Genomic DNA, 23,590 nt, shown 5'->3' on the forward strand with positions numbered 1-23,590 from the left:
GACGGAGGGGAAGGGGGACCCTGACTAACCCTAAGCTGGCACCTGTCTGCCCTGATACCCTAGACGGGGTGTGAACCCGTGCGGCGAGCAGGATGCCTAAACCCTCAGTCACCCTAACAAGACTAGACTGGGGAAAGGCAGATGGGAGCACTAGTCACCATCACTCACGTCTAGGAGAACAACAGGGGAAGACAGCAAAAAACAAACAATCTATAGCAGAGATAGACTTATCCAGTCACGAGCAGAGAAGGCGATCCCAAACACGACAGTCCACGCCGGACAAGAGCTCAGCAGCAACACCGTCAAACGATCTCCTTCAAAGGTCAGAATAGCACTGGAAGTAAGGACTCACCTGAGAAGGATGCCTACAAACACCCAGTCAGGACAAAAAGGTTCACAAGGCAAAACCCGGATGACATACCCTGAACCACGGAGCAAACTCACAAGCTATCGCGAGTAGCAAGTCGCTGCGACCTTCTCCTCCCAGACCTGTCTGGATCAGTCACAGTCGTGACACCTACCACTCATATGTGGAAAAGCAGCAGCAGCAGCAGCATGGAAAACAATATAGAGAAGAACAAAGCAAAGTAGATGTGAATTTGGTACCTGTGACACAGTGAACAATTACTATAAGCTACAGCAGCATGTCTCTGCGTGTCTCTCTGCTTCTCTCTATGAGTGATCCTGAAGTGAGCTGAAAGTCTATTTGTTCTCCATAGAGGGATTCTGAGATGGATTAAGAGCTTAGGAACAGTTTAGGAGGGAATGGGGAGTAGTTAAAGAAGAAGATAAGTGGAAAATGAGGCATTTTTCCTTGATGAGATATATTACAAAGTTTTTTATAATCACCTATATTATTGATTTACGCAACGTTTTTTGAAATGACAGTAACCATTTTAGAAAAGGTCACAAACATAGGTGTATGCAGATATTCTTGATAAAGAAAAAGGGTGTTGTAATAATTTACAATGATTTGAAAAGTCAATTTATTGGTACAAATATTGTATAGGATCCTTGAGGCTTTATTAAGTAGTATTGCAAGCAATACTGTATCTATGACCACAACCCATCAGGCCACCAAAAATACATTAAAAAAAAGCTCCAACTGTTAATAACCCTTTTGGTGCTGTAAGAATGTGAATAAAGGAGCCATATCTTATCAGGGCTGAGATCACACACATATTTAATAAAGGGAACGGATAATGAACTTCGTCTGCTAAGCTATATGCAGTTCCTTGTCACACTGCAGAACCTGGAGATGAACAAATTATAGATAAAACTCTCCCTTTTGATATGGAAATTCTCATCTAGATACCTGAAAATAGATCTTTGGGAACCTTCTTACAAACCAACACAAGCAGGTGCTGATATGCCAGAGAGAGCAGTTTTGGATGAATACACTTTGTTTTCTTAAATAATAGCCAGGTGTTTTCGGCATCTACCGCAATGATTCTGCAAATGTATATTTTTCTGTTGTTGCTACTTAACAGTTTAGGAGCTGCTTAATGCATCCACACCCGAACCACACAATTATATTAACAAATGTAATACTTGCAGATGGCAGATATTTTGAGCAGCACCTCGGGCACACGTCTTGCAGAAGCCAGTGCACCTGTTTTTGTGCTGATCCTAAGACTGTCCTAATATAATTAAAGTTTTACTTGACAAATATGACACCTTATGCAGGAGGTCCTCAACCTCTAGAGAGGCCGGACTGGGGCGTCAGCTTAGGGGATGCCGGGATGATAGGTTTTGGCCAAGGGGCCGGCACTCAAGAGGTTAATTTAGTGCAGGAGTGGGTGTGCACTTAAGGGGATGAGGTTTTATCTTTATAATGGGTAGCCTGGGAGGGATCGGGCACCATTTTAGAATTTGAATCCGTGGGTAGCAAGCCATCTCACTGAGATGACCATAATGCAGGCAGCGGAGGACATCATCCAGCAGTTGCGGAGGCCCAGGGACCTGAATGGCTCCAGGAGCAGGTGGCAGGCTTACTACAGGGGGTGGCAGCGGGTGCAGCAAACCCGCATCCACGTGCAAGATGGCCGCGGGGACCCTTCACAACAGGGGAACAGGTGGCAGTCCAGTTCCAGGTCCTCCCCGCGTGGGAGTATTCCAGTCTTGTGGGACCCAGAGCAGGGTGGGGGGGCCAGTCCCCCGTCCTCAGCAGCAGGCAGTATGGAGGCAGGACCAGGTTCTGCAGGCTCTCCCCTGTCAGGCTTTGCTAGGGGGCCTGCTTGGCGAGGAAGCAGCAAGGGAGAACAAGGCTGTGCACTGTGAGGCCAGGGGGATGCCTCAGGCCTCAGCATTATGACAGGCAGCATGGAGTTGGCCCTGCTCATCAGGCTGAGAATGAGGAGTCATGGCCATCGCGGAGCGCATCCAGCATGGTGGAGGCTGGGGTGCAGTCCTTCAGTCTGAATTCGGCTGCAGGACGGAGGGAAGAAGATGTACTGACCCGTGTAGATCCCCAGGAGCCAGGATAATTGGCTGCGGATTTCACAGCGCCCGGGCAGCCAGGTGAGGCAATGTTAGGGCCACTTCTTTCCTTAGCTACCCAGGGGGCGTAGGGGCTGGAGGGCGTCAAGGGGAAATAGTTGGGGGCCTAGGGCAGCTATTAAGTAGCCGAGCAGGTTGGGTATCTGGGTTGGGGGCATCAGGATTATCTCCGTTACCGGCGGGGGGTATGGGCCCTGGGGTTAGCAAGGCAGCAGGGAGTCCGTCGGGTTGGGAGATCGGTGTCAGTGCAGACACAGGCCAGGGGTGAAGAGGATAGGACCAGGGTGGATGATACGGCAAAGGGGGAGGTCTACGTGTGCTTCGAAGGCCCGTTGGGGGCACATTTGAAGCAGGACGTATATGGAAGGGGGAGTATGTGGAAATTTTTTCATTGCTGTGTGCGCCGTGACACTTTTGTGTGTTGGCTGGTGTGTGCACTTCGCCTTTAAGTTGTAGCCTCCCTCTGTCTGGTGCTGTAAGGGTTAACTCCCTGACTGGGAGTGGTTTTATCTCTGGTGGCTTCCTGGCTGGAGTCAGTTGTACTTCAGCTGTCGTTGGTGCTGGAGCTTTGCTCCAGTCCAGGGTGTTCTATCTGCCCAGTCCTTACGGGCCACCTTGTAGGACATCAATGTCACCTGCGATGTCATTCCTTTTTCTCCCATGTATCCTCAGTGTACCCAACCTCACTTGTATGTTTGGTGTGGGTTTATGTTCAGGGTTTGTTGTTACGTCTGGTTTGTTGTTACATGTCTGGGATGTTGTTGGTGTTTTTCCCTACTTGTGTGCAAGACATTTCCCTGTGTGTGTTGTACCTCCGGAAGGGGGCTGGTTTCCCGGAGGGGTGAATCATAAGTCTGTATGCAGTGCTGCCTGGAGCTGCAGTGTACCTTGCTGTTTCTGGCCCAGGCAGAATCTGGGGTGCTGGATACCTGTGTGTGGTGTTGTTTGTACGGTGTCCTATTTGGTGTGTGGGCACCTGTACTTTTTCACGGGTTCCAGTCATGGTGGCTGCGGCAGGTAAGTGTGTTTCTGGTGTTCTTACCTGCAGACTCTGTTGCTGCATATAGTCTTTTCCTTTCACTGCTGCTAGGCCATTTGGAACTCCTGTTCATCAGTGTCTGGGAAGAATAGGTCGTCTCTCCCCTGCTCCTATGTGAGGGATTATCAGGGCGACTCAGGGCCGAAGGTATCCTGGTATGAGCCATCCTACTATCCAAGTCTGCTCATACGATGATGAGTTAGGGTGAGGTATAGGGATGCAATAGGAGGTGACCTGCTACCTGATTCCGGCATCCTGGCCTAGCTGCTTCCCCTTATACCTGACATTGTACGGTGGGGGGTTTTCCCCACTGTGACAGGGGGACAGGTTGGCTCCGGTATGACAAGTAATTCAAGCAGAGGAAAGCGGTACACCCTAATATATGGAGGGACCATAAAGACATTGGGCTCTGGCTGAAGGTGATGCCGCGACCAGGGCAGTCCTTTCAGGGGGAGACAGGAGGGTCAAGCCAGTCTAGTTTTGCAGCAGCATCGGCCAAGGGTTTGTGCTTCTTCTTTAACAAAGGAAGTTGCAAGTTTGGGGGAAAATGCAAATTGAAGCATGAGTGCTTGTCCTGCGGCAGTAATCACGGGGCCAATCATTGCTTCAAGGGAATTAGGCAAAAAGGAGGTGATACCGCTGAAAAGGGGCCGACTCCGGTGCGGGTGGAAAAAATGGAGCGGTATCTAAGTAGATACCCCAATCGTGAAGCGGCAGAGTTATTAAAGAGGGGGTTTACGCACGGTTTCAGTATTCCATCGACACTGTTGCCGGTTGTTATGGTACGAAAAAATTTGCGCTCGGCTTTGGAGCATCCGGAAATAGTGTCCGAAAAATTGGCCAAGAAGGTTTCATTGGGTCGTATGGGTGGCCCATTTTTGGAACCACCACTGGTTAATTTGCAGGCGTCGCTATTAGGGGTAGTGCCCAAGAAGGAACTGGGCAAGTTTCGGCTCATTCACCATCTGTCTTTCCTAAATGGGGCATCGGTCATTGATGGTATTGATCTGGAACTTTTTTGGGTGGTTTATAACTCATTTGATGCGACTGTGGCTTGGGTGCGAAAGTTGGGTCCAGGGGCATTATTGTCAAAAACTGACATTCAGGCGGCTTTTCGCCTCCTGACGGTTAATCCTGATAGTTTGCATTTGTTAGGTTGTTTTTGGGAGGGGGGCTATTTTGTAGATAGGTGCTTGCCGATGGGTTTTTCTTTGTCGTGCGCATATTTTGAAGCATTTAGTTCTTTCCTGGAATGGGTTGTGGCAGACGTGTCTGGTTGTTCATCCATAATCCATTACTTGGATGATTTTCTTTGTTTGGATCCGGCGGAATCACGGGTTTGTTTGTTGTTGTTAAATACGTTACAGTCAGTTTTTGCATCGTTCAGGGTGCTGTTAGCGGAAGGGAAGGCAGTGGGCCCTATGACGTAATTGAGTTTCCTGGGGATAGTGTTTAATACGGGAAAATGGAGTGTGTATGAAAAGGTGCAAGATTTAAGGGTGGAAATATGCAGGGCCAGGAGGTCTTCTAAAATTTGCTTGCGGGATTTACAATCTTTCTTGGGGAAGCTTAATTTCGCATGTCGTATTATGCCTATGGGGCGGATTTTTTGTTGGCGCTTGGCGGCGGCTATGGCTGGTGTGTCGGCCCCCACCATTTCATTTCGCTGGGTCGTGAACTTAGGAGGGATCTGGAAGTATGGGCAGGGTTTTGGAAGATTTCAACGGTAAAGCGTTAGTTATGGGGGACGGTGTAGATAGCTTTGATTTGGAGTTATTTTCAGATGCAGCAGGGGGGGTTGATTTTGGGGTGTATTGTCATGGTCAGTGGTGCGCGGATTGTTGGCCGTAGTCCTGGGTGCTAAAGGGGTGGGTGCGGTACTTGGCGCTATTGGAGCTTTTTCCTATCATGCTCACAGTGGTTTTGTGGGGTGAGAAGTTTAGGAATAGAGATGGCCTTGCGGTTCGCACAGTGGTCATTTTGAGGCAAACTTTGCTCGTTCACGGTTCACCGAACGGGAAAACATATGGCGATGTCTGCCGGCGCCATATTCTTTTACATTGTGAAGAACTTTGACCCATGACACATCCATCAGTACGGGACAGCCAATTGAGACGTTTCAGCACATGGACATACCCCCTACCTTATAAATAAACCCGATCTGGCCGCCATTTTATATTCAGTTTTTCTGCCAGTGTAGGGAGAGGTTGCTGTGTGGTGCAGGGACAGACTGTTAGGGACACCCAACGCTAGCTAATAGGGCCACAAAAGTCCTTTTAAGGATTGGTATAGGTGTGCTATCGATAGGTGTGACTTACTGAGGGGTGTAATATACTTATAATATACTTTCTAACATAGAAAGTATATTATAGTGCATTTGTATTGTGCAGCAGTTGTGCCAAACGCTATTGGAACAAATAATTTCTACTGGTGCGATTTACCAGTTGCCCCCAAAAAAAACTGAGGCAGGGGTGTGATATACCTTCTTCCACAAATGCTGCTCTTCTATAGGGACTTTTGTCACAGGGTCATTTTGAAAATGACAGGCAGAGGAAGAGGCAGGCCATTCCGCAGGGGTGGTAGGGGTCGGGCAGATGCACCAGGCCAGAGCCTAAGTGGGAAGTTGAAGAAGGTGTGTGCGATTATGTCAAAGGACGCACCAGACTTGGTTGAGTGGCTCATTCAGCCTTCCACTTCTGCACCCTCCTCATCCTCTCTATCTGCACCCTTTTCACTCTCTGCTGTGTGAACCCTGAAAGACGACACCACCAACACCATATCCCCTCAACTCGAGTCAGAGGAATTATTTTCCCATCCATTACAAGACCTTACCGATGCGCAGCCATTCTTGGCATCGGATCAGGAAGAGGAGGTATCAACGGTCGCCACCCAGCAGTCTGATGACAGTACCCAGATCAGCCCAAGGAGGGTGGTCCCCATTGTTGCTGCCTACTCCAAGATCTCTAATGTCAGTGGTGGTGAAGGTGACGATGATGACGTGTCGATGGACGTCACATGAGTGCCCACAAGAGAGGAAGAGGAGGGGAATTCAGAGGGATAGACGGAGCAGCAGATAGAGAGGAGAAGGAGGAGAAGCAGGCAGAACTTACAGTGCACAGGAGGCAAAACGCAGACTGCTAATGTATCTGGAATAAGCCATCCACCATGCACGGTCACATCTGGCGCTCCCAGGACGGCGGCACATGGCTCCGCAGTGTGGGCTTTTTTTAACGTGTCCGCTGCTGACAATAGTGCTGTCAACGCATAAGTCGTGGTAAGCCCAACACTTACCTAGGGAAGACCGCCTTAAAGGGAACCTGTCACCGGGATTTTGTGTATAGAGCTGAGGACATGGGTTGCTAGATGGCCGCTAGCACATCCGCAATACCCAGTCGCCATAGCTCTGTGTACTTTTATTGTGTAAAAAAAACCGATTTGATACATATGCAAATTAACCTGAGATGAGTCCTGTCCCTGACTCATTTCAGGGACAGGACTCATCTCAGGTTAATTTGCATATGTATCAAATCGTTTTTTTTACACAATAAAAGCACACAGAGCTATGGCGACTGGGTATTGCGGATGTGCTAGCGGCCATCTAACAACCCATATCCTCAGCATTATACATAAAATCCCGGTGACAGGTTCCTTTTAAGAAGGCACCTGGCCTCCCATAACCGAGCCCAGTGGGAGCAACACCGTCAGAACCCACAAAGCCACACTCCCGTGCTCCACGTCCTGCCACGTTCTCCTTCTCCTCCCTCCTCACATTTGTCCTCCAGTCCACCTTCCACCGTGCCGTCGTTGCGTTCATATGGAACAAGGCAGGCATTCGTGGCCCAAATTTTCGAGCGAAAAAAGATGATGACGCCCGATAACCCTCTTGTCCAACGGCTGACCGCTGGCTTGTTGGAACTGCTAGCCCGCCAACTACTGCCATATAAACTGGTGGACTCAGAGGCCTTAAGAAATTTGTGACCATTGGCACACCGCAATGGAAGGTCCCCGGAAGGAAATAATTCTCCTAGAAGGGCATCCCGGAGCTATATGGCAACGTTCAGCGGCAAGTGAATGTATCTCTGGCACACAGTGTCGGTGCCAAGATACATCTGACCACAGATACGTGGTTTAGCAAACATGGGCAAAGAAGGTACATAACTTTTACTGCCCACTGGGTGAACCTTCTGACAGCCGTCAAGCATGCAACCCGTGGCACCCATGTGGATTTGGTGTTACTGCCATGGATTGCATGCAGGCCTGCCTCTTCTTCTCCTCCTCCTACTCCATCTGCAGTCTCCTCCTCGGCTGACTCCTCCTTTTCCATGCTACCGCCTCTTCCGCTGCACCGCCGAAGCTCCCCAGAACCTATTCGACTTGCCAGGTGAGACGTTGCCATGTTGTGCTGCGGCTGTTGTGCCTGGAAGTCAAGAGCGACACCGATCGTGCACTCCTTTCAGCTTTGAGGTCACAGGCCGATCAGTGGCTAACCCCGCTCAATTTGACAGTTGGTAAAGTGGTGTGCGACAACGGTGCCAATCTGCTGAGCGCGCTGAAACAGGGCAAAATGACACACGTGCCGTGCATGGCACACGTCCTGAACTTTAGAAGATATTAGACGGCCATGCCTCGCCTTGCTAACATTCAGCGGCGACACCACCTGCCTGTCAGAAGTCTGATTTGTGACAGCCCGACGCGCGGGAACTCCACCTTGTATATTCTTGATAGGCTGCTCCAGCAGAAACGTGCAGGACAGGTTCTGGGAGCTTGTTTTTTTTTTTCACAGCGCCAGTGGCTGCTCATGTGCGATGCATGCAGACTTCTGCGGCCATTTGATGAGATCACCAAACTGGTCAGTCGCAGCAAGGGCACCATCAGTGACATCGTACCTTACGCCTTCTTTCTGGAACGTGCATTGCGTCGTATCATTGATCAAGCCGTCGAGGAGCAGGAGCAGGAAGATGAGGAAGTTGCAATGCTGGACGAATTCCCAGGGGGAAGGGGGGGCTACTCCATCTGAGAAAAGTCAACAGGAGTCTGAAGAGGAGTCAGAGGAGAATGGTGACGGGGGGAGGAGGAGCAAGAAGAGCATGCTTTTCTGGGATCCCTGGTGTTGTCCGTGGCTGGGGGGTTGAGACCAAGGACGACATTTTCCTGGAGGATGAGCAGGAGCCAGGCAACTCCACCGCTTCCAGTTTAGTGCAAATGGGGCCTTCATGCTCCAGTGTTTGAAGAGGGACCCCCATATAAAAAGCATAAAGGGCAAGCAGTAGTACTGGTTGGCAACGTACTTAGACCCCTGGTACAAACACAAAATGGCGGACATGTTACCAGCATCACAGAGGGCTGTCAGAATGCAGCACTTCCAGGCCTTGCTTCGAGAAATGCTGCATTCTGCTTTTGCGGTCGCTGGCAGAGGAATTTCCAGTCACAGAGAAACAGTTGTGGGTACCAATCCTACAGCGCATGCAAGAAGAGGGCGGTTTGAAGATGTGTTGGTCACTTCGGATATGAGATCATTCTTGCAGCCAACCCATTAACAGCCGCCCTCCAGATCCAGTCTCAGGGAATGCCTAGACCAACAGGTGTCTGACTACATCGGGTTAACCGCCTTTGTGGACGTTCTGAGAAGCGAGGAACCCCTGGACTACTGGGTGTACAGGCTTGACCCGTGGCCAGAGCTGGCACAATTTGCCATGGAACTCTTGGCTTGCCCCTCGTCCAGTGTCCTGTCCGAAAGGACGTTCAGCGCAGCAGGGGGGCTCGTGATCGATAAGTGCACTAACCTAGCTCACGACAGTGTGGACTACCTCACATTTCTAAAAATGAAAGAGGCATGCATCTCAGAGGAATTCAATACGTGACGAGTCGACCACGTTTAATTGAATTTACTCATGACAGCCCACAAATATCCGCCACCACCCAGAACAAATAATGGTCTCTGTCTTAGGTAAATACAGCAGTATAAAAGGCCTTTTCTGTCCGTTGAATGCCTAATGTTTTCGGTCTCGGAGGAATTCAACACCTGTGACGACCACGTGTTTCAACTATTATCATTAGTGTTTTTTTCAAGAGGGGGGATTTTGTTAGCCAATGTTTTTAATCCAATTTTATATTTTTAGTTCTTTTAAACATATGTATTTGACCTGTATTTGTACTGGCCTTCAGTAAAATTGATATCCATTGACCGTCTAATAGACCTCCAGCCACATAATCACTTGATCTTTTCTGTACAGTGAATGCATAATTTTTGGGGCCTGTAATACACTGGCCTGCAGTAAAATTGATATCCAATGACCGTGTAATCCACCTCCAGCCACATATTTACTTGTTCTTTTCTGTACGGTGAATGCATAATTTTTGGGGCCTGTAATACACTGGCCTGCAGTAAAATTGATATCCAATGACCGTGTAATCCACCTCCAGCCACATATTTACTTGTTCTTTTCTGTACGGTGAATGCATAATTTTTGGGGCCTGTAATACACTGGCCTGCAGTAAAATTGATATCCAATGACCGTGTAATCCACCTCTAGCCACATATTTACTTGTGGTTATGGCTACGGCCAAGAGATACCAGAAGAACCCTAGGGAGAGAAACAACGGGAACAACCTAACCCAGCTAGGCGTGTCTTAGCTAACCTGACTAAATGGCTTGTTGTGTGCCCTAAGCCATGATCGTGGGTAGGCCTATAAGTGGGCAAAAACCAAGCCAAGTAGGGTAGAAAAGGAACTCTAATGGCATGTGCAAACTAATCCCCAAGCCAACTGCAAGGCATTAGGGATCTAGAGCGAAAAATTCGGGGTGTATGAGGCAAGGCCAGAAGGAGACCTACAACCCATCTTGTGGATGACAAGACCAGAGACATGATGCTCAATATTGCGGATACTGCCCCAAAGCAGAATGGAGGACCGGGAATACATTGTGCAATGGATCATGAAAACCAAATGAACCTTGTAAAGTTTTGGTTCTACGGAGTACTGGCAATGCCCTAGCCTCAGGAGATCGTGGGACCGAAACCTAACTGCCTAGACTATGCAGGAAAGAGGGCCAAAAAGAACTATGTAGATAGGAAGAGAATCCTTGAATAGTTCCCCAGACAACAGCTATCTGCTAGCCGTGGTCCGTGCGTTGTTCTACTGTGTGCCCCTGAGAATTGTTTTAACGCTTGAGACGAGAAGAACGACCTACTATCTGAATCTTCTACCATGAGGAAATGCTGAACTTTGTCCAAAACCCGATTCAACGTGGTTGTAGGGAGTCTGAGGTTAGTGCGGAAAGAAGCTACGAAGCCATGATATACGAGATTCTGTCTATGCCCTCCCATGAGTGAGGGAATGCAATTGCAATGAAGCTACCGGCGAAAATGAATTCTTGGTCGTGGTAAAAAGGCAAAGACTTTGCGCGGGGACCTGGTTGACAAGATATGATCGACTACGATCAGAGACTGAAATGCTAGAGGGAATTACCCTACTTGTTCCTCCTCTGGCAGGACCTGAACGAAAGCATGAACAATTAAAGCAAGACGAAATATCTGCGTAAGACATGACAATGATGCTGTAGGGCGAACCAGACCAGTTTGCGGTCAAAACATAAAGTGAGCGATCAACATGGATTATTAGGAAATTAGGAAGCAGGTATGTATGTGATACATACAGGCCAAATCAGCCCAGATTCACAGATGGACAACCAACCAGGCAATCAGCCCAGCAGGACTGAAAACAGTCGTCGGGCCCCCGAAGCCATAGGGCCGAAGCCGTCATCGGGCCCCCGAAGCCATGGGGCCGAAGAATTCTTTATATATTTTATAGCCGGCTTGATAATTCCTGGCCGTGTTGGAGGACAGGGAATGTTGTACCAGGTTCCTGGCATGAGAAAGGAGGGACTCTAATCCATTACCCGGGAATTGAAGGCTGGGAGAGGGGACCCCGCGGGATCTGCTTCTGGCATCACCTGGAAAAAAAAGGGGGTGACCCAGAAATACCGCACTACGTAGCCCGGTGAAGAACCGACCTGGCAGTGCCAGGAAAAAGTAAACCAGGAAGGGACAGGCATGGGTGAGACTAGTGTGAAAGAGTAGGTGGGCCTGTGCAGATCATGGGGAAGTATTGTAATGGATAGGAGGCTAAGCCTGGGCGGATCCTCCGTCAGCGGGAGACCCTGGAAAAAAAACTGAATAGTAGACATGCAGGGAGACCAGACCTGAACGTACCAGGCAGAGAAGGAAGAACAGGGCCTGGACGGACCCGGGGTAATGATACATAAAAAATAAACCGAACGAACAAAATCTAGTCGAGTCAGAAGGAGGAATAACTGAGGAGATGACAGCCTGGGCGATCCAGCAGACAGAGGTAGGTATGAGCCTGGGCGATCCAGCAGACAGAGGTAGGTATGAGCCTGGGCGATCCAGCAGACAGAGGTAGGTATGAGCCTGGGCGATCCAGCAGACAGAGGTAGGTATGAGCCTGGGCGATCCAGCAGACAGAGGTAGGTATGAGCCTGGGCGATCCAGCAGACAGAGGTAGGTATGAGCCTGGGCGATCCAGCAGACAGAGGTAGGTATGAGCCTGGGTGATCCAGCAGACAGAGGTAGGTATGAGCCTGGGTGATCCAGCAGATAGAGGTAGGTATGAGCCTGGGCGATCCAGGAGACAGAGGTAGGTATGAGCCTGGGCGATCCAGGAGACAGAGGTAGGTATGAGCCTGGGCGATCCAGGAGACAGAGGTAGGTATGAGCCTGGGCGATCCAGGAGACAGAGGTAGGTATGAGCCTGGGCGATCCAGGAGACAGAAGAAGGTATGAGACTGGGCGATCCAGGAGACAGAGGTAGGTACGAGCCTGGGCGATCCAGTGGGAAACAGGAAAAAACATAGCATATGAATAAATGAACATACACATACAGAACGGCCCTGCGACCACTACATATCAGTACAGATGATGGCAGGCAAATGGTCAGCGTGCAGTGACTGTGCATAGTGTCTAGGCTGAAGCTGTATATTTCCAACCCAGGTGGGTCGTATTCATGTAAAACACAGCCCAGCATGCACTCCAACGTGAGGATTTTGCACTGTATGACCAGCTCTTAGCAACCACAACAAGGAATAGAGGAGCTGGTTGAGCTGCAAGCCACTATCAAGAGCGATGTCAGTGTGTGTGAACCTGATCTGCAAAATGCCGCTGTAGGAAGCATAGAGGAACCGGGAGGAGCGAGCACCGGTAAGTTTGGGCAGCAATGACATAGTACTAACCAGTACACCACCTGTAATTCAAAACACACAAGTCCGGAAGTGGTTCTCAACATGCGTTCCACGCTGAAACGCACGCCGACCCCGCGACCGGAAGCAGGGAAACACATGAGCGCTGATCGGAGGAGCCCTGTGGAGGGGATGGACTGAGGGAAGGAGCTTACCCGTCCTGGAGACACGTACAGGCGGTGTACAAGCGGCGGACGACTTGGACTGCAGTAGTCAAAGCAAGGTTTTTTTTCTTCTTCTTTTTTTTTAAAGGAGACCAATCTGAGTGAATATGAACCAGGATTAAAGAAAACCAAAAAAAAAAAAAAAGAAAAAGAAAAAAAATTCTCCCTGAGGTGAACAGAAAAGTAGGCCTATGGAATGTAACAGACCACCGAGTAAAGGAACGTAAGCCTGAAAAGAACGCAGTTATATTTGTCGGGAGAGAGGTACCAGAGCGGTGGGTGCAGTCTGCCCCGGTGAGATTATTGAGTAAAACCATGACGTAGCAATGAACAGGAGAATGCAGCTTTTAGTGGAAGCAGAGTACAACACATGATGTAACAACAAATGGGGCTCTGGATGTGAGTAGTACCTAAAAAACATGGTATGGGCGCAGCTCTGAGTATGGGAATGGAGTATAGGACAAGATGTAAAAGCAGACATGCGGATGCAGCTTTGGATGTGAACGGAATATTAACTTGATGTGACAGCAGACATGGAAAGAACCTGTAGTAGCATAGGACGTGTGAACGCAGCTCTGGGTTCGAGTAGAGTAAACCTGATATATTGATAGACGGATGAATGTGAATGCAACTCTGGTCGAGGGTGGAGTGCAAAAAATGATTTGACAGCGTAGTGTGAATGCACCTCTGGGTGTGGCCGAGAATGAAATTGGTAGAACAGAAGCTCTAAATATGAGTGGAGCATAAACATGATGTAACAGTGAAAGTGAATGCAGCTCTGAAACAAGCCTAGTATGAACATGTTGTGACAGCGGACATGTAAACACAGCTCTCACAGTGAGCAGAGCAGACATGGTATATCAGTCGACGCATGAACGCAGCTCTGGTTGTGAGTGGAGCAAGGTGTGAACACCAGGGTGGTGCGTCCCGAGAATAAAAATGGAGTAACAGTAGTAGCTGTAAGCCGAGTACACAACATGTAATAACAGGCGTGTAATACGGATCCGGCTGTCGGCTGGGTACGGAATGAGATGTAACAGCCAACAGGTGACCGCAGCTTGAATGTGAGACCAATCTGAGTGAATACGAACCAAGAGTGGGAAAGTGCTGGACAGTAAAGACGTGCGGATGCAGCATAAAGACATGAAATAAAAGCCGAAAGTGTAAATGCCGCTCAGGATAACAGCAGAGCATAAAAGTGCGGCAGGGTTTTTAAGTACATGGAGCAGTGAAACTCATGGAGTCTAAAGATGGTGGTAGCGGGGGGAGGGGGGGAGACACGTGGCAAGGAACAGCTACAGCAAGAGGCCTAAACAATAAACGCTGCGTCCGATCTCCAAACATGACGTCACGTGCAGCCCAGGTAACTCTTCCTTTATAGCAAACCGGCTGAAGTAACTTTTCATACGAGATGAACAAAGCGAAGTAAAACTTGTAAGGTTTATAGGAACTAACTATTAACCAACAAACAAAGTTGAAAAGAAAATAGTATTTAGCCCCGACGAGCAAACCTGAGGTAGCAGATTCAGAGGCGAAGCCTCCCGTTCGCTAGCAAAGTCGTTTCCGACCGGCCAGGAGAGACGGCCCCGGCCCAACCTACTTACATAGTATGGCGCGTGCATACTACGGTAGCAGAGAGCAAAATAACAAGCTCTATTCTGGCTCCATGCTGCAAAGACTCCTACCACCAGAGAAGCTAGTTTGCTAATGCCACCCAGCGGCAGCGGCAGCTGTGCACCTGAGAACCCACGCCTGTGAGTGAGGCTGTGGCTCGTATATGAAGAGCCTCCGCCCCTCCCACAAATGCAGGCTGACAAATCAGCCTTACCAACTTGTTCACCAGTAACGACCACGTGTTAACGAATTTCAACTATTATCATTAGGGTTTTTTTCCAAGAAGGGGATTCCATTAGCCAGGTTTTTAATTCAATTTTATATTTTTAGTTCTTTTAAACATATGTATTTGACCTGTATTTGTACTGGCCTGCAGTAAAATTGATATCCATTGACCGTGTAATATACCTCTCATAATCACTAGTGATGAGCGACAGGGGTCATATTCGAATTCGCGATATTTCGGGAATATTTTGTAGAATATTCGTCGAATATTCGCAAATTCAAATATTCGTTATATTCTACCATTTTTTTTACTCGAAAAATCGGCAAGGTAATCATCGTGTAATATGCGAATTTTAGCCATGCGAATTTTCAAATATTCGCTATATTGCTATAACTTAGTTTTTTTCCAATATTCTTAATATTCTAAAACAAGAATATATAGCAATATAGCGAATATTCGAAAAAAAATGAATTTAAAGCAATTTAGCTAATATAGTGCTATAATCTTTTTTTTTTATAGTTGTAATTTTTTTCCAATCTGAACTTCAGATGAGAAAAAAATTACAACTATTAGACAAAGAAGATTATAGCACTATATTAGCTAAATTGCTCTATATTCTTTTTTTTTTTTTTTAGAATATTCGCTATATTGCTATATATTCTTGTTTTAGAATATTACGAATATTCGAAAAAACAAAGTTATAGCAATCAGGGGCGGATTAAGTGCATGATAGGCCCGGGGCTGTCTAACCAACTTGGGCCCCCCCCCCCCCCCCCCCTCCCATTTTAGTTTAGTTTTTTTTTTATGTATGAAGAGGCTGCGGTGCTTCATGAGCGCCACAGTCTCTTCTTAGGCCATATGACATCTTCAAACAAAAAAAAAATACCCCAAATTGGGTCCTAAACTGAAAAATTTGGTCACCAAATTTAAAATACATATAATTATAATAAAAAAAGACATGGAGGAGAATACAGCACCACATACCTCTTACATCCAGTGACATATCCTGTCATGTAGACCTTCTCTTTCCTCTTCTCCTCCATTTGACCCAGACCACCATGGCAAATTCTTTCAGCCGCATCTCGTCTCTACAGTTTGTAGCACAGACACGTTCGATTTCTCAATTCCTCCTCATCCTGGTGTCCCCACAGTGTCATCCTGCTGCCACTCCCAATACTGTGCCCGTTGTGCCCCCCAATGTCCAAGGTACTATACTGCTGAAAAAATAGTGACCCTAATAGACATAATTGGAGTCATTTATCAAACTGGTGTAAAGTAGAACTGGATTTCCAAAAGAGCTGTCAAATATGAAAGGTGGAATGTGATTGGTTGCTATGGGCAACTAAGCCAGTTCTGCTTTACACCAGTTTGATAAATTACCCCCAAATGTCCCTATAGTGTCCACAGCAATTATAATGTCCCCTAGAGTGCCCCAGTAATAATAACACCCTCTATTGTGCTCCAGGCAATAATCCCTGTATAGTGTCCCCAAAAATAATAGAATTTCCCCTACAGTGCCTCCCCAATAGCAACACCCACAAATAGTAATTTCCACCACACTGTCCCCACATAGTAATTCCCCCATAGTAATTTGCCCCCACACAGTAATTTCCCCCAAACTGCCCCCATATAGTACTTTGCCCCCACACAGTAATTTGCCCCACACTGCCCCTACATAGTAATTTCCCCCACATAGTAATTTGCCCCCACATATTAATTTGCACCCACACTGCCCCCACATAGTAATTTCCACCACACTGCCCCCACATAGAAATTACCCCCACACAATAGTTTCCCCCACACTGCCCCCAGATAGTAATTTGCCCCTACATAGTAATTTGCCCCCACATAGTAATTTCCACTACACTGCCCCCACATAGAAATTACCCCACACTGCCCCCACATAGCAATTACCCCACACTGCCCCACACAATAGTTTCCCCCACATAGTAATTTGTCCCCACATAGCAATTTCCCCACACTGCCCCCCACATAGAAATTTTCTCACACTGCCCCCCACATAGCAATTTCCCCCACACTGTCCCCACACAATAGTTTCCCCCACATAGTAGTTCATCCCATAATAATTTGGCCCCACACAGCCCCCACATAGTAATTACCCCACACAATAGTTTCCACCACACTGCCCCATATAGTAATTTGCCCCCACATAGTAGTCCCTCCCATAATAATTTGCCCCCACATAGTAATTTGCCCCCACACTGCCCCCACATAGTAATTTGCCCCCACACTGCCCCATATAGTAATTTGCCCCCACATAGTAATTTGCCCCCACACTGCCCCATATAGTAATTTGCCCCCACATAGTAGTCCGGCTCCCATAATAATTTGCCCCCACATAGTAGTCCCTCCCATAAAAATTTAGCCCCACACAGCCCCACATTCCCCCTCCCATGTACTCGAGGTCCCTTCCCTAATATGTCCTCCTCTGTGTCTCGTCCCCCACATGTCCCCCAAAGTAGGCACATGAAATAAAAAAATTAAAATTGGAAAAAAAAATGAAAAGCTAAATACTTACCGTCCAGGGCCAGGCACTTGATCGCAGACGAAGGCGGGATGAGGCAGGCACACGTCAATGTGCTGTGTCCCGGCACAGGCGCGTGATGACGTCATCACGCACGCCTGCGCCGGGATTTCACTACCGCATAGGCCTGAGGCCTATGGCGGTGATAGGCGACGGGACAGGGAGCTATGCGCAGGGCCGGACTGTGGATAAAAACCAGCCCTGGAAAAAGTTGCATACCAGCCCCACAGCGTTGTGTCCTTATTTACTTGTTTATAAAAGGCGAAAGCATTCATTTTAAAACATGTGTGTAAACACGAATATGAATTTTGCCCCACAATAGCTCTTTTGTAGAACCCCCATTGTTTATATTATCACAGTAGACCAGCTTTTCCCAAACAGGATGCGATAACGATATGCGATGCCACTGTTATGGAGGGGATCTGTGGATGGCACTGTTATCGAGGGGATCTGTGGATGACACTGTTATGGAGGGGATCTATGGATGACACTGTTATGGAGGGGATCTGTGGATGGCACTGTTATGGAGGGGATCTGTGGATGGCACTGTTATGGAGGGGATCTATGGATGGCACTGTTATGGAGGGGATCTATGGATGGCACGGTTATGGAGGGGATCTGTGGATGATACTGTTATCGAGGGGATCTGTGGATGGCACTGTTATCGAGGGGATCTGTGGATGGCACTGTTATCGAGGGGATCTGTGGATGACACTGTTATGGAGGGGATCTATGGATGACACTGTTATGGAGGGGATCTGTGGATGGCACTGTTATGGAGGGGATCTGTGGATGGCACTGTTATGGAGGGGATCTATGGATGGCACTGTTATGGAGGGGATCTATGGATGGCACTGTTATGGAGGGGATCTGTGGATGATACTGTTATGGAGGGGATCTGTGGATGGCACTGTTATGGGGGATCTGCGGATGGCACTGTTATGGAGGGGATCTGTGGATGACACTGTTATGGAGGGGATCTGTGGATGGCACTGTTATGGGGGATCTGTGGATGGCACTGTTATGGGGGATCTGTGGATGGCACTGTTATGGAGATCTGTGGATGGCACTGTTATGGGGGACCTATGGATGATGCACTGTTATAGGGGATGTGTGCTATGACACATAGGGCCATGAGGGGGGCCTGCATAAGATGCTATATGTGTGAATGACACACATATAGCATATTTTGCTGGCCCCTCTCATGGCCCTATGTGTCACAGCATTACTTTATTAATGTCCCCTCATGTGTCCTAAACCACGCACATAACTGTCTTTGTATGCAAAGTCTTTCTTTACTGCTGAAACAATCGCTCTCCTATTGAAACTCCTATTGATATTGAAAATCACCAGCCTCTCTGTATTCAGCCTCCTACCTGACACACAGCCCTAAACAGCCGGATGACAGCTCTGCACAGGCAGCAGCTAGCAGGCTAAAGGACCTTCCGTGATGTCATGATCATGTGATCAGTCACATGTGTGGGAGGAGTCAGGCTCCGGGCAATGTCTGTGCTGGAGCCTGCTGTTGGGGGCGGGGCGGGGCCGGTGGATGGGCTCCTCTCTCTGTCAGTCACTCTGTGTAATATACTACACCAGCCAAGGAGCCTTCTCGCTGTCGGCACGGCCGGCAGTATGTGGGCGTTCGGGTCGGCGCTGGGCCCCCCAGCGGTGCTGGGCCCGGGGCTGCCGACCCGAACGTCCCTATTGTAATCCGCCACTGATAGCAATATAGCAAATATTAGAAGAAGAAAAAAACGGATATAGAGCAATTTAGCTAATATAGTGCTATAATCTTCTTTGTCTAATAGTTGTAAGTTAAAAAAAAAAAATTGCAATAAAAATTTGAAAATTCGCAAACAACACTACTCCTAAAGTCAAATATACTGCAGCCTTCTCATTGGCCCACAAGCTAGAAGCAGGGAGGGATCATGTGTACTGATAAAAAAAAAAATAGAATATTCGAAATTACGAATATATATCCCTATATTCAAAATATTCTCTAATTTTTGAAGTACCTATATTCGCAATAAAAATTCTAAATTCGAATATTCGTGATCAACACTAATAATCAATTGATCTTTTCTGTCTGGTGAATGCCTAATTTTTAAGGCCGTATTCCCGTGGCCTAAAATAAAAATTTTAGAATGTCATTGTCCATGTTGTGGGACTATTTGTGCACTTCTATAAAGTATTTGGTGGCTGCAAATATGAGCTGAAGGTTTTTCAGGTTCCCCTGCCATTAAAGTGAATGTGCCTCTGGTGTCGAATTGCATTGCGGATACCCTCTCTCGTTCGCAGTGGGAGCGGTTTCATCACCTGGCGCCAGAAGCGGATACCGAGGGGCTGGTGTGTCCGGAGTCCCTGTGGGAGCTCTTGGAGGTACAGTAGAGGGACTGCTAAAGGCATCAATGAGTGGGGGTACATGGGCAGCTTACGGTAAAGCTTGCCGGAATTGGGAACAGTGGTGTGCGAAGTTGGATGTACGGGTGGATGATGGGGAGGTCCCGCTGTTGTTATTTTTAGGGCATTTGATCGAGGAAGGCTGGTCAGTGGCACAATTAAATAAATGTGTAGCGGGTTTGGCATTTGGTTTTAAGTTACGAGGTCTTCCGGATGTTACTAAATCTTTCCTGGTCAAACAGGTTTTGAGGTGTTGGAGAAGGGGAAAGCGGTGGAGGATAGAAGAAGGCCAGTCTCATTCGCTTTATTACTTAAAATTGGCTCGCAGTTGGAATTGGTGTGTCGGTCATCAAGTGAGGTATGGTTGTTCAAGTTAGCGTTTTCATTGGCCTTTTTTGGGGTGTTCCATTTGGGGGAGTTGGTAAGTAGCAGAGTGCGGGGCGTGGGGGGCTTACTTGGGGAAGATGTGGATCGTCTAAATAAGGTGAGAGTTAAGGTGAACAGGGCTATTGGTAAGTTCATGGCCAGGAATGGGGTGGTGGCAGTTAGGCATTCTGAGCTGGAGTTGGGTGTTGGCATATTTTGGAGGGCTGACGGGGTTCACCTCAATGCTCTGGGCATTGATTTATGGTCATTGGGGCTCCGGGGAGGCATTGAGAGGGCTTTAGGCTTGTGGAGGGACGCACATTCTTGAGGAAAAGGGGGTCAAGTTGCGCGTGGTTGGTGGGAGGTCCTCGAAGTTGGTGGTACTGCTGGTACTGGAGAATGGGAGAGCCTCAATGGTGGGGCTGGACTCTCATGGTTGGGCAGTTGGTTTGTAGACAGAGGCATCCATCAGTTGGTGTCTCCGAGCTGACGTTCTACGGCTGGAGGCAAGATGGAATTGCCATGTTTGAGTTTTGTGGGAATTAAGCTTTGGGGCTTCAAGAACCTCCCTCATCAGGGTTAATGTTGTTTATTTATGGTGATATTTATATTTATTTTGTTAATAAAAACGGCTGCTGTGGCCAAATAAATCCGACTTGGTCTCTGTGGGTTCTTTGTTTGGGAAGTCAGGAAAAGTTAATCAGTATATAAAATGACCCAAGGGAATTAACCAATAACCTAATCATGTACATTGTCAGCCACATAAAACTTTCAGTGAATGCAACAGACAGTTAAAAAAAAATAGAGGAGAGAAACTGTAAATGTGGAGAAACAAAAACCCATGAATTTGCAAACATCTGCTGATAAATATTTCAGTGTGAAATTTAAGACGAGCGTTATACCATCCGAATTGGCACTGCTTGGTGGTTAGGATAGGTCGGCAATAATGTCAGTTGCCAGTACATATGGTCATAATCCAGGACTTCATGGAAAGCCACACAGCAGGGGCTTTTGAACCACATGGGACTCCAGAGCCGCTGGTTGAGGGCCGCTGCTTTAGATCACTGTAATGATCTGCTTTTTGCAGTACTCCTTTTTCTATGACTGCAGGATTTAGGTGCCCGAAACTTGTCTAATATTTGATTCCCCAGATTAATGTCTAGCAGATAGCCAATAACTGCACATACCTGCCCCATCCCGAGACTCATTGCCCAGAAAGGGGTTTTCTGGGATTTTAATATTGATGGCCTATCCTCAGCATAGGTCATCAATATCAGATCGGCGGCTCCCCAGCCGATCAGCTGGTTGAAGATAACGCTATACTATATGCGAGTGCTGCCTTCCTATCATAGTTTACCTGCTCACCGTCGACATCGCAGCGGCGAGCAGGTGTAATTACTTCTATGGGAAGGCTCCTTTCTATTCAAGTGTATAGGAAAAATCCTTCCCATAGAAGTAAATGGGATGGCATGTGACTACACCTGCTCACCACTGCTGTTGCGACGGCGAGCAAGTAAACAGTAAAGGGAAGACTGTACTGCCATGGTGCACGCCTGCTCTTCAACCAGCTGATCTGCGGGGGATCCGCCGATCTGATATTGATGACCTATCCTGAGGATAAGTCATCAATATTAAAATCCCAGAAAACCCCTTTAAGGCTACCCTTGCAGTAGCCTTTTCTGGCAGACTGTTTTGCCAGGGGAACAGCCTACCGGATCCGTGCTATCGCAAGTCCACTGTGCCGCCGGAGGTCCGCTCTGGGATTATAAATCATATGAATGTACCATAAACTAAATATATATTCACATCTATAAATAAATAATAAAACACGTGGACACAAGTATTTTGGTGGAAAGAATTAGGCCACGGCCAGCTTTATTAAAGATTAACTTAATCCAAAATTAAAACTGTATCAATATACCAATAACTGAATAAGCAATAATTAGACCAGCCATAAGCTCGGCCTAAACTTCAGACTTAACTCGTCCGCTCACCTCTTCAGTGAGCGACTTTACACCCTCCTTCTAATAAAGCAGCTGTGACAACAACGCAAACTTTCAACAGGGAAGGGAGGGCAGGGGCAGCACTTCCTCCAGATGCTGTCGGGATGACAGCCCAACACTGCCCGCTACTGCCACTATATAGCCCTAAGCTGGGGGGACCTTGAAACTATCCCACCAATGCCCTAACTGTTGCTGGGCATCTCTGGCTTCTTTGCCCAGCAACACTACCCCATAGGTCACTCACTGACCCAATGAGTGACCTCTGCCCCAGACCCCCCAGCAACCATCTATTTTTAACTACCCTATACACATTTTAGGCGGGAATTTTCCCGCCTGAAACACTATGTGAAGGCTAATGGGATCATTATAATCCCATGAGGATCATTCTATATAATTTCAGGATCCTATCATGGGATTATAAATCATATGAATGTACCATAAACTAAATGTATATTCACATCTATAAATAAATAATAAAACACGTGGACACAAGTATTTCGGTGGAATAAATTAGGCCAGGGCCAGCTTTATTAAAGATTAACTTAATCCAAAATTAAAACTGTATCAATATACCAATAACTTAATAAACAATAATTAGACCAGCCATAAGCTCAGCCTAAACTTCAGGCTTAACTCGTCTGCTCACATTTTCAGTGAGCGACTTTACACCCCACTGGACCATGCCTGCTAAACAGGCGGCGTAGGCCCCACCCATAACTATTTCAATTATAGCTTGCATGTCCAAGTTAAAAATGTCCAAACCAATCTCTGACAAATGAATCTTGTCTGAAAAATAAAGGCCGGGCAAGCCACCTTCAAGGTCCACGTGCCTAAAGGAAAACCCCCAAATGAATGGCATAAAACGAGCCATAATTCTATTCAAGCGTATCCTAATCTTATCCAAATATTTAAAATTAGAACAGGATAACCACAGTAGATGCGGAATCATCTCAGAAAAAACTAAACGGGCGTCAGGGAACAATCGTCTGGCCCTAACCATAGTGCGCTTCATACAAAAGGCCAATTCAATGGTATCGAATTTGCCCACATCATTGGCCCCCGCATGAAAAATTATTATATCAGGATCTGGGTACAGAGAACACATTTCTAACAGTACGTCCATCAAACCTTCCCAACGAAGACCCCTGACTCCATTCCAGTATATTCGAACAGCATCTGTAGACCAAGAGAGGTTGTCACCGTACGATCTTTCTAAAGCTCTGCGATGGGCCCAATATATGAAAAAATGGCCGATAATCCATACGGTGAGTCCTGTGAAAACTATAACATAAAGAATCATCAGTCCATAGAAATATCAGGATGAACATACAGTTTAAAACGATTAGACGACCATCTTCCAATCCATTTAATCACAGAGCACTCAAACCAGACCGAGCCGACGCCGTGGCAGCTCCAATCCGGAAAGAATGCGACATAATCCGGACACCATCCAAACCCAACTCCTTCAAACATTTAGCTAG

This window comes from Bufo bufo, chromosome 3 (genome assembly GCF_905171765.1).
Source record: "Bufo bufo chromosome 3, aBufBuf1.1, whole genome shotgun sequence".
NCBI lineage: Eukaryota > Metazoa > Chordata > Amphibia > Anura > Bufonidae > Bufo > Bufo bufo.